General features: G+C 36.4%; 1 protein-coding gene across 2 annotated transcripts in view; it reads left to right on the top strand.

The window, feature by feature from the left end:
• The window catches only part of Dcc (DCC netrin 1 receptor), a 1,119,339-nt gene that overhangs the window by 979,358 nt on the left and 127,750 nt on the right, over positions 1–12,231 (top strand).

Here is a 12,231-nt window from a genome sequence, read left to right as displayed (position 1 = left end):
CATTTCTTCATCAGCCTATAACAGCATTATCTAGCTTTCAAGTTAGAAAGTTTTAACTCTTTTCTAGAAGTTTTGTGACAATAAAAGATGATATATTCATATAGTTATTATCTGGATAAACACAGAGACACATGATGTCCTGTCTCTCCCTCCTCTTTCTGTCTCCTACTCCCCTTTTCACTCCCACCTATAAATAAACACCACTCTCACACTCCTGTGGGCACCCTTTGAAACACCTTTCCGTGTTTCTTTACCCTGCCCTTCATCTGTGATTTTTCTTTGTCTTCAGCTCAACTTCAATTCACTAGAACTGTCCATAAGATATAGAATTTGGTCATTTGTATCCAATTTTAAGAGTGCATTGAATCAAGAAGGAATGAGCTGCATGAAAACCTATAGCAAACAGAATTTATTTTCTCCAAAAGGAAAAGCTTCCATTGTGATATAGATCTCCAATGCTTCCCTGAGAGTCAGTGAACATGTTAGTTCTCATTACCTAAAAGATATGTATTACAAGTACAGAGTGTATAATAGATAAATTGTTCAGCACTATTTACATTGTATTTAATCAACACAAAATGACTCAGACACACATGTACAGCTAACTGGATGATTATAGGAACATAAATGTGTTTGGAGTTTAATGGTCAAAATCAGTAGCTCAACCAAGATAAAGAAAGTGTCAAAGACATTGGTAATAATGATAGTTATAGTTGTATATAAGATTTTGCTTGAACTTGAGGTTACAATATAGAACCAATTCCTCCTTCCAGTAACTGGGAAACAACTGACATGTAATAAGTCCTTCTTCTGCACATCCATGCTGCCAAATTAAAGATAATGTTGAGAACTTGAAATCTATGCACTTTATATGAGTGTGTGCTTCTTTCCTTGAGTGTGTTGGGCATGTATGTTACATGAGCTACAAGTGGAGGTCATAGAACAGCCTTTAGGAGACCATCCTCACCTGTGTGATATGCCTTATGCAAGGAGGTCAGAGATTAGCTTTCCGGGGTCCTTTCTTGCTTTCCCACTTTGTTTGAGACAAAGTCTCTTCTCTTCTGTGCACACCAGCATTGCTGACCCAAGAAGGTTCAAAGGCTATCCTGCCTCAGCCTCCATTTCCCTATAGGAACATGGAGATCACAAACATGACCCTTATGCAAAGGCTAGGGATCCAGGTCAGACTTGTGTGGCACATGTTTTCACATATAAAGACATCACCGACATAAGGTCTGTGCAAAACTTAAGTAATTATAATCACTTGGCATATCTTACTAATTTTTCTTCATAATTATAGAGAAATAATCCAAGGTTTTTTGTTTGTTTGTTTTAGTTTTGTTTGTTTATTTTCATGAAAACAGGTTCAAAAATTGACTAGAAAATATTGACTATATTCTGCTGTAATGTTTGAACAGGTAATATGCATGGATTTTTCTAAGTAATAAGGCAATAAAAATGTACAAAAATTGCAATTGAACTCTTTTGACATAGTTAAAATTAATGGTGATGGTGATTTATGTGAGATATTTTAATATTTTTTCTTGTTCCTCTTTGGATACATGTCAGTAATCTTATAATATTTCACTTTCTCTAGACTTCTCAACTTCTTTTCCTACATAAACAATTTTCTAACTTTAAAACTTATACATGTTAAGCATTTTCTGTGAACCCTGAAATTTCTCCTCCTTATATGCACATTTGTACACATACTTTCCCTAAAAATATAGGAAGCAAAACAACATTGTACAGATGTCCACTCTGTCACCATGCTTTTAAAAAAGACTCTATTAGATATTCAGCAAACTCTGAACTCCCCTTTCAAGGATAAATTAAAAAAAAAAACAAAGCAAAACAAAGGAACAAAAATGAAACTTCTTTTATTTTCCTGAGTGGGCAGTAATAAATGAATCCACAATGGTAGGAGGCCCCTTTGTCCCTTGCTAGGTTTAATGGTTTAGGATAGGATGAGTTGAGAAACCGCCATGGCTGATGGGTAAAGGATGAGACCGGGGAATGTGAGTGTTCTAGTCCTTAGCACTGCTAAAACAGCCATTAATCACGTGTTAACCTTACTGTTTCTAATCATAAGCAAGAGGGCAGCACAGCAGAAATGAGCCTTCTTGTTAGAATTATTCATTTGAGAATCAGTCAACCACAGGCTTCCCTGACATCTAAAAGGCTGAGCGAACAGTGGGTGATTGCTCAGGAAATTTATGAGACCGACATGAGTATTTTTCACATCCCACAAAAGAAATACAACGAATGCTTTGCTGACAAAGCTCTAGTCATTACAGATTTTATATTCCAGTTTACTGAGCAGGGAGTTCTCTGAGGCAGATGGCTTGCTTCATCACGGAAGCTTTCTCAAGGATGGATCACTTAGAGAAAACTACAGAGCTGTACTTTCATCCCGACTCTGCAATAGGCTGTTGGACCTTGGCAAAGGTATTTTATTTTTCTGAGGGTTTTTTTTAACTTTTACTTTCCTCTATTTATCCAGCATTTTTTTTTCTTTGAGTAAATAGTATTTAAGTGTTGTCTATATGTCAGCGACTGTGGTAGGTACTAGAAGGATTATTTTTAAAAAATGAAAGAAAGAATAACGAAAGGTTCCTTTCATCAGAGTGAACAAGGGTCCTCAGCAAAAATACTGTTATTAGTTACCATTGTCCTGAATCTTCCTGGTAATACCCTTTAGGAAAGAACATTCTGGAAGGACTCTTCCAAGTTTCCTTCTCAACCAGTAATGTTAATAAACCTACCCACCTGGAATTCTGCAAGAAATAGCCACCCAGTAAAAGAGGAGGTCACAGCCTTCTGAACAGGGGTGGGTATTGGTTACTAAGTGCAGAATACTTTAGTTTTCAGACCTCCCTATACACCCATATAAAACCTATGAACACCTAGACACTTGAGTCCTATCTCCTTCTTACCAGTATGGAGATGATTCGAGGCTTCACTCAGTAAAGAAAGCTATGGGTAATAGCATTATCACACAATGATTGTCTGCACTACACATGGATAAACAGTCAGTTCTTGTCCCTTATGGGCATTTAGGTATATTTTTTCCTTGTTATGACAGTTTGTGCCTTAACACACAAACACACACACACACACACACACACACACACACACAAAATTTGTGATAAGCAGCACAGGTCACCCTCTATTTGTTCTCTTGAATTCTTGAATCCTGGAATGGATACATGCTATAAGAGCCATCGATGAAAAATATGTTTTGCACACCTTGGAAATTACTATTTTATTACTCAAACATATCTCTTTAATTCTACTTCTCTGTTTTCTTATTTTTATTTTGAGCCAAATTATCCCATAATCACACTGTAATATTAACCGTATAGACTTACAAAGGAAAAACAAAACAAAACATTGCCCTGTGTATTACTAACCTATTTCAAATAACACCCAGTAAAAGAAAATTATTGAACAATAACCAAACAATTAAAGCATCCTCTTGGAGAACTGTATTTCTATTGGGGCCTTTCCCAGCACCTTTGCTTAGCCTTCTGTATTGGGAGCACACAGGTAATTTGAATATTTCATAAAGTTTTGAAAAAATATTGGGACTAATCCTACATATGCTCTAATTTTACAGTACCCAAAACAATGCATATTCTAAGTGTTTAGTCAGTGTTTTAAATACATCCCTCGTGTTGTGTAACCACCATTGCACCAACCTCCCCTTTCTGTCTTATAGGATGAGCAGGATACCTTACATATTGAACACCTTCATTATTCACTGACCTGCCCCATACTCTGTTCCTGTCCTCACCTTGGAAACCACCACACCACTTCACACCATTTCACTTCCTTTAAGTCCCCAGGCTCCTCCCCTGTTTGCTTTAGTAACTCTATTTTTTCAAGGACACACAAAGCATATACTTGTGGGCACAGTATCCTAAAATGTATACTCAATGTTCAACAATTGAATTAGAGTAAGTATCATTTCCATCTCCTGGAATATCTTTGACTCAGTGTAACCCCTTAATCCATCTCCTGTACTTATTTTGAATGTATAATTAATGCTTAATATAGTTATATTTTCCATACTGTGCCCATACTATTTTCCATACTGTGCCCAGGACTATTCTCTATCTGACTGTGTTTATTATCCATTTTCTGGTCTTTCTCTATCCCCCTCATTGCTTCACTTCCCAACTTTTATCCCATTGTCTGCTTCACTGGGATTAAATGTTTAATTTCCAAAATGGAGTAGCACGTCACTGAAAACATGTAATTTTGCTTTTTGTGTTTATCTTTTGTGGCAAGGCATCCTTCAGATTCACTGGCATGCCACCATATGTCAGTATTTTTCTTACTTTTTAATGTTGAACTGAATTCTCCAAGCTTTAGCTACTGCTGTGAAAACATGGACCCACATGTATATTTGAAAGTCTGCTCTGCTCTGTGGGTTCTACAGTCATAAGTTGAGTCACTCTATCACATAAAGAAAATCTCTTTTAAAAATTTAGTAGCAATAGTCTGTTTTCTATTGCAAATATTCTGCTTCACATTGCTGCTCAAGGTGGAATCCAATTTTGCTACTGTTTGTGAGTACTTACTATCTTTTAAAATATAAACCATAAAACTATAAATTCACCACTTTGGTTATCTTAGAGTTAAGATCTCTGGTTATTAGTAATTCTAAACACTTCATTATACACTTTTATGTCTTTGGAGAAAAATATTCAACCATTTTTTATATCTTTGAATCATTCTTCTCTTTGTTGTTGAATATCTGGATATTATTCTTTTATCAGATATAAAATTTTAAAGCTTTCCTCAATACTACTTTATTGTTTTTGCTTTATATCTCTTGATAGTTTCTCCTGGTCCACAACTAAAATTATTCTCCATCCTGTTTGCCCACATTTTCTTCTGTTGACTGTGTGGTTGACATGATGCCCAGAATACCATTGGCAGTTGATATCATGTAGCTTTTGCCTTATATTTTCCTCTATTGGCCATTACAATGAAGCTATGATCCAACCTGAGATAATTGTATATTATCTAACCTATGGGCCCACGTCTTGCATTCAATTGTCCTACCACCCCTTTTGAGCCTATCTTTTCCTTCACTGATTTGTCATAATGCTTTTGTTTGAAATCATTTGCCCCATGTATGGGTTTACTCCTTGGTTCCTATAACGTCATAAGGACTTTACAAACTAGAACCCATGGCTCTTCCAACTTGTTTTGCCACACTTCCATGGGCATGAAGATTGCTTTGAAATCACACTTGCACGTCATAGCAATCTTTCTATCTTGCAAATAGGTCACAGGAATTTTGATGGGGATCACACTGGAACCACACATATCTCTTTCATAGTACTGGCATCTTAAGAATATCACATTTACCAATTAATTAAGTGAGAAATATTTCTATTTATCTGTATTTAATTCCATTTTCTTCAATAATCATTTGTATTTTTTCTTTGTATATATCATTTTTCACCTTAGCTAATTCATTAATGTTTAATGGCTTTGATCATATTATAAGTGGAATTACTTATATATTTTTGTTTTCAATTTATTTCATTTCTAGTGTGTAAAATTTAGCAGTGCTTTTCTGTGTTAAGCATAGGTTTCTAATTCATTAACATTATTGACTAACTCCTCTAGATATTTCTTGCTTTTTGTTATTTTATGTATACAGGGTCATGTGATGGAGCAAAGGAGAAATCTCACTTCTTTTCTTCTAGTTTTAAATTTTCAAATTTTTTCCTGCTTTTGTTAGAAATAAGCATTGTAGCCTTCTAACAATAAGACAGGAAAAAGTGTTCAGTTTTCACAAATGAGTAGAAAATCATCTGGGTACTTTTATGTGTGACCCTTATTTTCTTGAGATAGTTTGTTAAATTATTTTATTATATATGTATGAATGTTTTGCCCGAATATATGTCTGTGCACCATGCATGTACTTGAGGCCCACAAATGCTAAAAGAGGCAAAAGATCTCCTGGATTAGAGTAACCAGTGTCTGTTATACTCCCTTTGTCATTCTGTAAATATATGTCTTTTCTTATTGAGACTAGACTCTCACACAGTATATCCAATTATAGTTTTCTCTTCTTCTTCTCTTCATGTTCTTCCCTACCTCCCCTCTTGTGTGGATCTACTCCCTTTCCATCTCTCACTAGGAAAAGATCTATACCAATATGCATGAAGGTAGAGAAAAATAAATGGTATTTATATGATCTGGACTAGTTTTTAAGTACAATTTACTGGCGGCAACTTAATACTGATGTCTTAGTCCTTATGCTGACTTGTACATGGCTGTCTCTGAATCCATGCACTGCTGAGTGGTGAGCTGTTTGTTTTCCTCATTTCTGGAAGGAGAACCAACAATGAGTTTTGTAGGGTCCACAGCAAAGATAGGTGTAATTAAAGCTTTCAGAGGTCAGCTTCTCTCACAGCAAGTGGCCTAAATTAGACTCCAGTTAATAGGCTAAAATCTATCATTCCTCTAGGTTTTATCACTGTCTCTCTTCATGCCTTCTCTTCTCTACGATTGTCTGTTATAGCTTCTCCCTCCTGCCCCTGAATGGTAAAAGAATAGGTGCAGAGATAAACAAAGATGAGACAGAACAGTAGGAAAGGGAGTATGATGGAAAGAAGAGAGCATGAGGTGTTATAAAAACACACACTGCTTCTTTGTGTGCCTATATGAATTCATATTCATTAATTTGTTTATATGGTGAGGAGTCCATATAACTGACTTTTTAAACCGTCATAATGACTTGTTCATGTTAATTTATTAAAGGGAATATATTTGTATTTTTTTTTATTAATTCAGTCCGTACATGGTCATTGACAATTCTTACCCCATTTTTTTTAGTTATTTTGAGTTATATGAATGAAGAAAACCTTTGTGTGTTTTTATTCTGTGTCTACCTAATTCCGCTATGGACAGTTTTGTTGAGAAAACATTTCATTAAGTATGGCACATGTAAGCCCTGCACAGTGCTGTGGAATCTGAGCATTTCCTCATATTTCTTCCTGACTCCCAGGTCTCTCTGCCAAATCACACCCCACCAGCTAAGTGGGAAAGAGAAGTTTACCCTATCCTCCAGCAGGGTTATGAGAGAAGACCAAAACTTGTAGTCCCTCAAGGGATCACCAAAGGATTCACATGGCTTTTCAGTCCTACTTGTATCTCCTCTGGCTTGAATGATCAGAATAAATTGCCCAGCTCACTCTTGATTAAATAAGACTGAACCTTCCTCTGTCTGTCTATTTTACAACACTCATGAGACAATTGAAAAAAATTGGTCATTGACAACGTAAAAATAGTAAACACAAAAACATATTTTTTTCTTGAATTCTAGAAGTTACCACAAAAAATATGCCACATTACTGAAGGCAGGGTAATAAGAAATTTGTCCCCAGACTAGTTCTAAAACAATACAAGACCACTAAATTATCCATCAGAGAAAATAGAGATGACTCTATATGAAAGAATATATTTAATCGATGTTCCTTTCCCTTTTGGCTCTTATACAAACTGTATGTTACAATAATTTTTTCATCTTAGTCGTACTGTATCTCCTCAAATGGGGCCCTTGTGATATTTGCATGTACAACTACAGTATCATCTGACATATACCCGCTAAAAACATACTTTTTATTTTTTCTTGACTCTACCTTTCTGAAGTATCAAAATTCCAAAATCAGTATTCGAAATTTGCTTATATTTACTATCTACTACTTAACAACAACAGCAACAAAGAAAACAAAAGGAACACATTGTACAAAGAACAAAGACTTGGAGCCTTGAAGTTAGACATCATCTTACCATTGACTTAAAAAGAAGGTTTCTACCCATCTATTAAAGTAGTGCTTCTTCCAACCAGAGCTTCCAGGGACTAAGCCACTACCTAAGGACTATACATGGACTGACCCTGGGCTCCGACCTCATAGGTAGCAATGAATAGCCTAGTAAGAGCACCAGTGGAAGGGGAAGCCCTTGGTCCTGCTAAGACTGAACCCCAAGTGAACGTGATTGTTGGGGAGAGGGTGGCAATGGGGGGAGGATGGGGAGGGGAACACCCATAAAGAAGTGGAGGGGGAGGGGTTAGGGGGATGTTTTCCCGGAAACCGGGAAAGGGAATAACACTCGAAATGTAAATAAGAAACACTCAAGTTAATAAAAAAAAAAAAAAAGAAGTTCTTCTTCCCCATTGACCTCTTCATTTTCTGGTTGAGTTATACTTCAAGAAGAAAATAAAAATTATGTCTGGCGTGGGGCATGACTGTATATATATGAAAGGATATTTCTACAATAAATAATATAAGAGTAGATATTTGCTTTGATTAAATATTACACATTTATATACATATGTTAAAAATGCCATACTCACCATGGATATAGTACTATGAGCCAATTAAAAGTATTTTCTAAGTAGCCGGCTACACACTAGATTAAATTTAAGATTAAGTAAAATTAAGAATGTACTAATAAGGAACTCAGCCATCCCACAAGGTTGTTAATACTTATATGAAAAGAAGAATTTGACAGAGATGGACTGGGAAGCTGTTGCCTTTGTCTTCAAATTTTCATGCTAAAAGGAACAATGCTTTAGCCATTAAGAACATCATCTCGACTTGCTTCTTATACTCTTTTACCTCAGCATTTGATCATCCAAGAACTCAATGAAAATTTAGCATCCTTACAAGACCTCATTGACTTCCTTGTATTTAGTTCTGTTTTTTTTTTTTGAAGATTTCAACAGTTTTCATTTCTTCATTAAGAGTTATCAGACTAACAAAATATTTGGAAACGTTATATTGAAACCTACTAGTTTAGAACACACACACACACACACGCACACACGCACACACACACACACATACACACACACACACACACACACACAGCATACACCTCTATTAAACACCCAAGCTATCAAAAGAGAGACAAAACTGCATCCCTTACTTTGGAGTTTCTGTCGAGAATGCTTTCAACAACTCCCCAAACATTACACACTATTGTCAAAGTTTTTGACTACTCTCCAAAACATGCTAGTAAGACCTAATTGCTGAAGAAGCAGATATCTGAGCAATAGACCATGGAGAAATCGAACTCGTTCTGACCTGGAAGCTTCATCCGTGCTAGCATTCACAGTACTGGAAGGTGCTGTGCGTGCTACCAGATGCACAAACTGATCATGAGTCTTACCCTGCTGTGACCCTAGATTCGACAGACAACCCAATTTCCTTATCCTAAAGTATACTTCCTTGTACTTATCAGTTCATAAAAGAGGAAACCCAAGACGCCATGCTATCTTTCCTTTTCCTTCCTGCATATTCACATTTCAGTCTTCTGCATTCGTAGCTAAGTTACCATGGAGCATCCACAGCCCCCTCTGTGTAGAAGACATTTACAATATTTCTAAGTCTCACATTTATTGACCTAACCAGTGTTTGCTATGTGCTATCTACTGAGCACTAAACAATTCTTTTTGTCTCTTTTCATCAGACTTTCTTACTGACAGTAGACCTTGAACGATTATAAATTATATACTATAATGTTATATCTTATTCTCAAATAAATCCCCATAGTAACTAAAAGAGTGTTTGGTATCTATAAGACTGGCTAAAGAACAGACCATGTCATAATCTGACTTTTAATTATACAGTATTCCTGGAGAAGAAAAAATAAGTCTTTATTAGAGACTGGTCTGAATTAGGTTTTAATTAAATTCACAAAGGAATGCATATAACGAAGTAGCATTGAGTGTATTATAGAAATTGCTTTTTCTTCCAGTATGAATTGCTTGCCCTTTTAGAGACCAATGCTGTCTATCAGTTGTATTTACTCTCCACCCATTGCACTTAATTTAAAAGTTCACATCTGATAGAGTCAAAGGTATTCAGGAAGACTTAGTCTCACAGCGATCCAGTGGCCTCCATTGTGTGGTGGTGGAAGCCCTGGTCCTTTGCGAGGAGCAGGTGTTTGCATGAGGAAACAGCTACCATTCTGATTTTCTCTAATTGACTTCTTGGCTGGGTTGATCAAGAATGGAAAAGATAGAAAATCATGGAATCTTGGCCCTGGCAAGCATTTGGCATGGATGGGGCCACGGAGTAAAGTCCATAATCTCTCATGAATAAAAGACTCTGGGCTGTCAATCTGGCACAGGGCATTGACATTTAATTTCCACAGAATATTAATTAACAATGACGAACTTCTCCACATTGCCTTTTGCTACCAAGTACAGCTTCCTGGTTTATCCCTGAGTCCCAGAAAGCAACATCCATCTCTAACCTACAGACAAGATTTAACACAGGCTCTTAGAATAATGGGTCACCCATGTCTCTTGGGAAGAACACCAAGACTTCTTCCGATAACCAGCCCCTTGTCTTTACAACCCTATGATCAATAAATGTGCATTTAACACCACCTCTCATGATACTCAAGTGATAATGGGCAAAGTCATTTATTTGTGCATGCTGAGAGCCATTAAGTATTTCTTCAGCTTCCTTCATTCCAAATCGAATTTTTGTAAAAGAAAGGGTGATCAGTCAAATATTTACAAAAAAAAATGTCTGTCCAATACTGCGAAACATGTGAACTCACATAATATCCATAACTAAAAATAATTCCCAAGGAAGTCTACCAAGATCCAAATCCCTCTTGCATGATTAAATCACATTAAATTCAAATGAGGAAACTGCCACACTTTATTTGCAGAGACAATTGATACATTTGTCAGGCCTATGTATCTGCAACATTCCTTCAAATAGCAAAAAAATAAAATAAATTTATTGTCATAATTGTCATTAAGCATATTCCTGAACAATGGGGTCTGACCACAATTAATGATTAATTCATTTGGAATTCATTATGCTAATAGTAAATGTGTTTAACGCATTTGATGCTTCCATAGTGGCAGGGATTCTCAGCCATTCTTTTGTATTTTGCTGATTTTAAACATTAAAAGCTCTGAGCATGTGCAAGAAAATGGTTCCACATTGCCCTCTAGCGGCACACTGATGAAAAACAATTTCTTGTAAATTGTAGGGGAGAACATTCTTGGTTCTTAGCACACTCTAAAAGTATCTTGAGCCCAAGAAACATTCAAACTCTCTGTCCACATACAAAAAGATATTACTAACCCCCCTTCTTCCCCATAACTTTGCCAACAAACGATTAACAAGTTTATCTTCCTTGTGCAGGCACATTCATGGATCAAGCCTAGCGTACAGGGGGAAAAGAAAACCCTATTGTTTCCTCAGTAGGTCCGGAATGTAGACAAAAAGCCAGAGAGCCTCAAAGCTGGATCTCAGAGGGCAGATTGTAATGCCGGAGATGTTTAAAGAAGCAAGTGATTATACTGCCAGACAGAAGCCAAAAGAAAACACAAGGTTCCTTTTTACCGCCATGCTCCAAGTGACCCCAATGCCCTCTAGTAGACTTATTTCTTAGAGACTCACGGTCCCTTTCAGGATTGGCTCAACAATGCTTGTGGACAGAACCCCTTTATATAAAGGACGTAAAGTTACACTCAATCTCCTGAACATAGTAGGTCTAAATTCTTGGGAATCTATTTTGCCAGTAGGAGTTCACTTAAATATCCTACAAATATTTAAAGGGTTACCATTTTCACACAAACGTCCAGGTTTGTGTAGAAAGTTACACAAAGCTGACTGCCTTCTACGGACTAATGGCATCCTTAAACTGAAGGATTGTTTAATTCTCAGCTCCTAAACATCTTTCTACCCTATGATCTTTCATGCAGTAACCGAGTTTGGCTTACTCTCCGTTGCTAATTAGACAAAAGGAAACCATTCCAAAAGCAGTTTCAGGCAAACGAACGGCTCCAGATCTTGTGTGTGCGAATATAAAAACCCTGCTTCTATTTTCATGCCCTTGGTAAACACCAAGATAAATACAAGTGTAGAGGTGTACAAAGTTGAGCTAAATTAAGCATTAACCAGAAAGGCCATTTCCTATTGCGTCAGGTGAATGAATACCAAAGATCAATGTTTATGCTTCAATGTGTAGATTAATTTGTATGTCTGAAATAAGGAATTGTAGTATCTTCTGCCATAACTAGTATCTTCTAGCATAGGAAAGAAGTTCCTTTCTACCTTATCTACATGTTTTTTCAGCATTCCCCATGTTTTCTTGAAATATTTTTACGTTCTACGATCCCTTTTAGGATATTTAAGTGAACTCCTACTGGCAAAATAGATTCCCAAGAAT

The sequence above is a fragment of the Rattus norvegicus genome, chromosome 18 (assembly GCF_021556685.1).
Source record: "Rattus norvegicus strain SHRSP/BbbUtx chromosome 18, alternate assembly SHRSP_T2T, whole genome shotgun sequence".
In the NCBI taxonomy this organism is placed as follows: Eukaryota; Metazoa; Chordata; class Mammalia; order Rodentia; family Muridae; genus Rattus; species Rattus norvegicus.
This window is presented reverse-complemented; position numbering and strand designations above follow the sequence as displayed.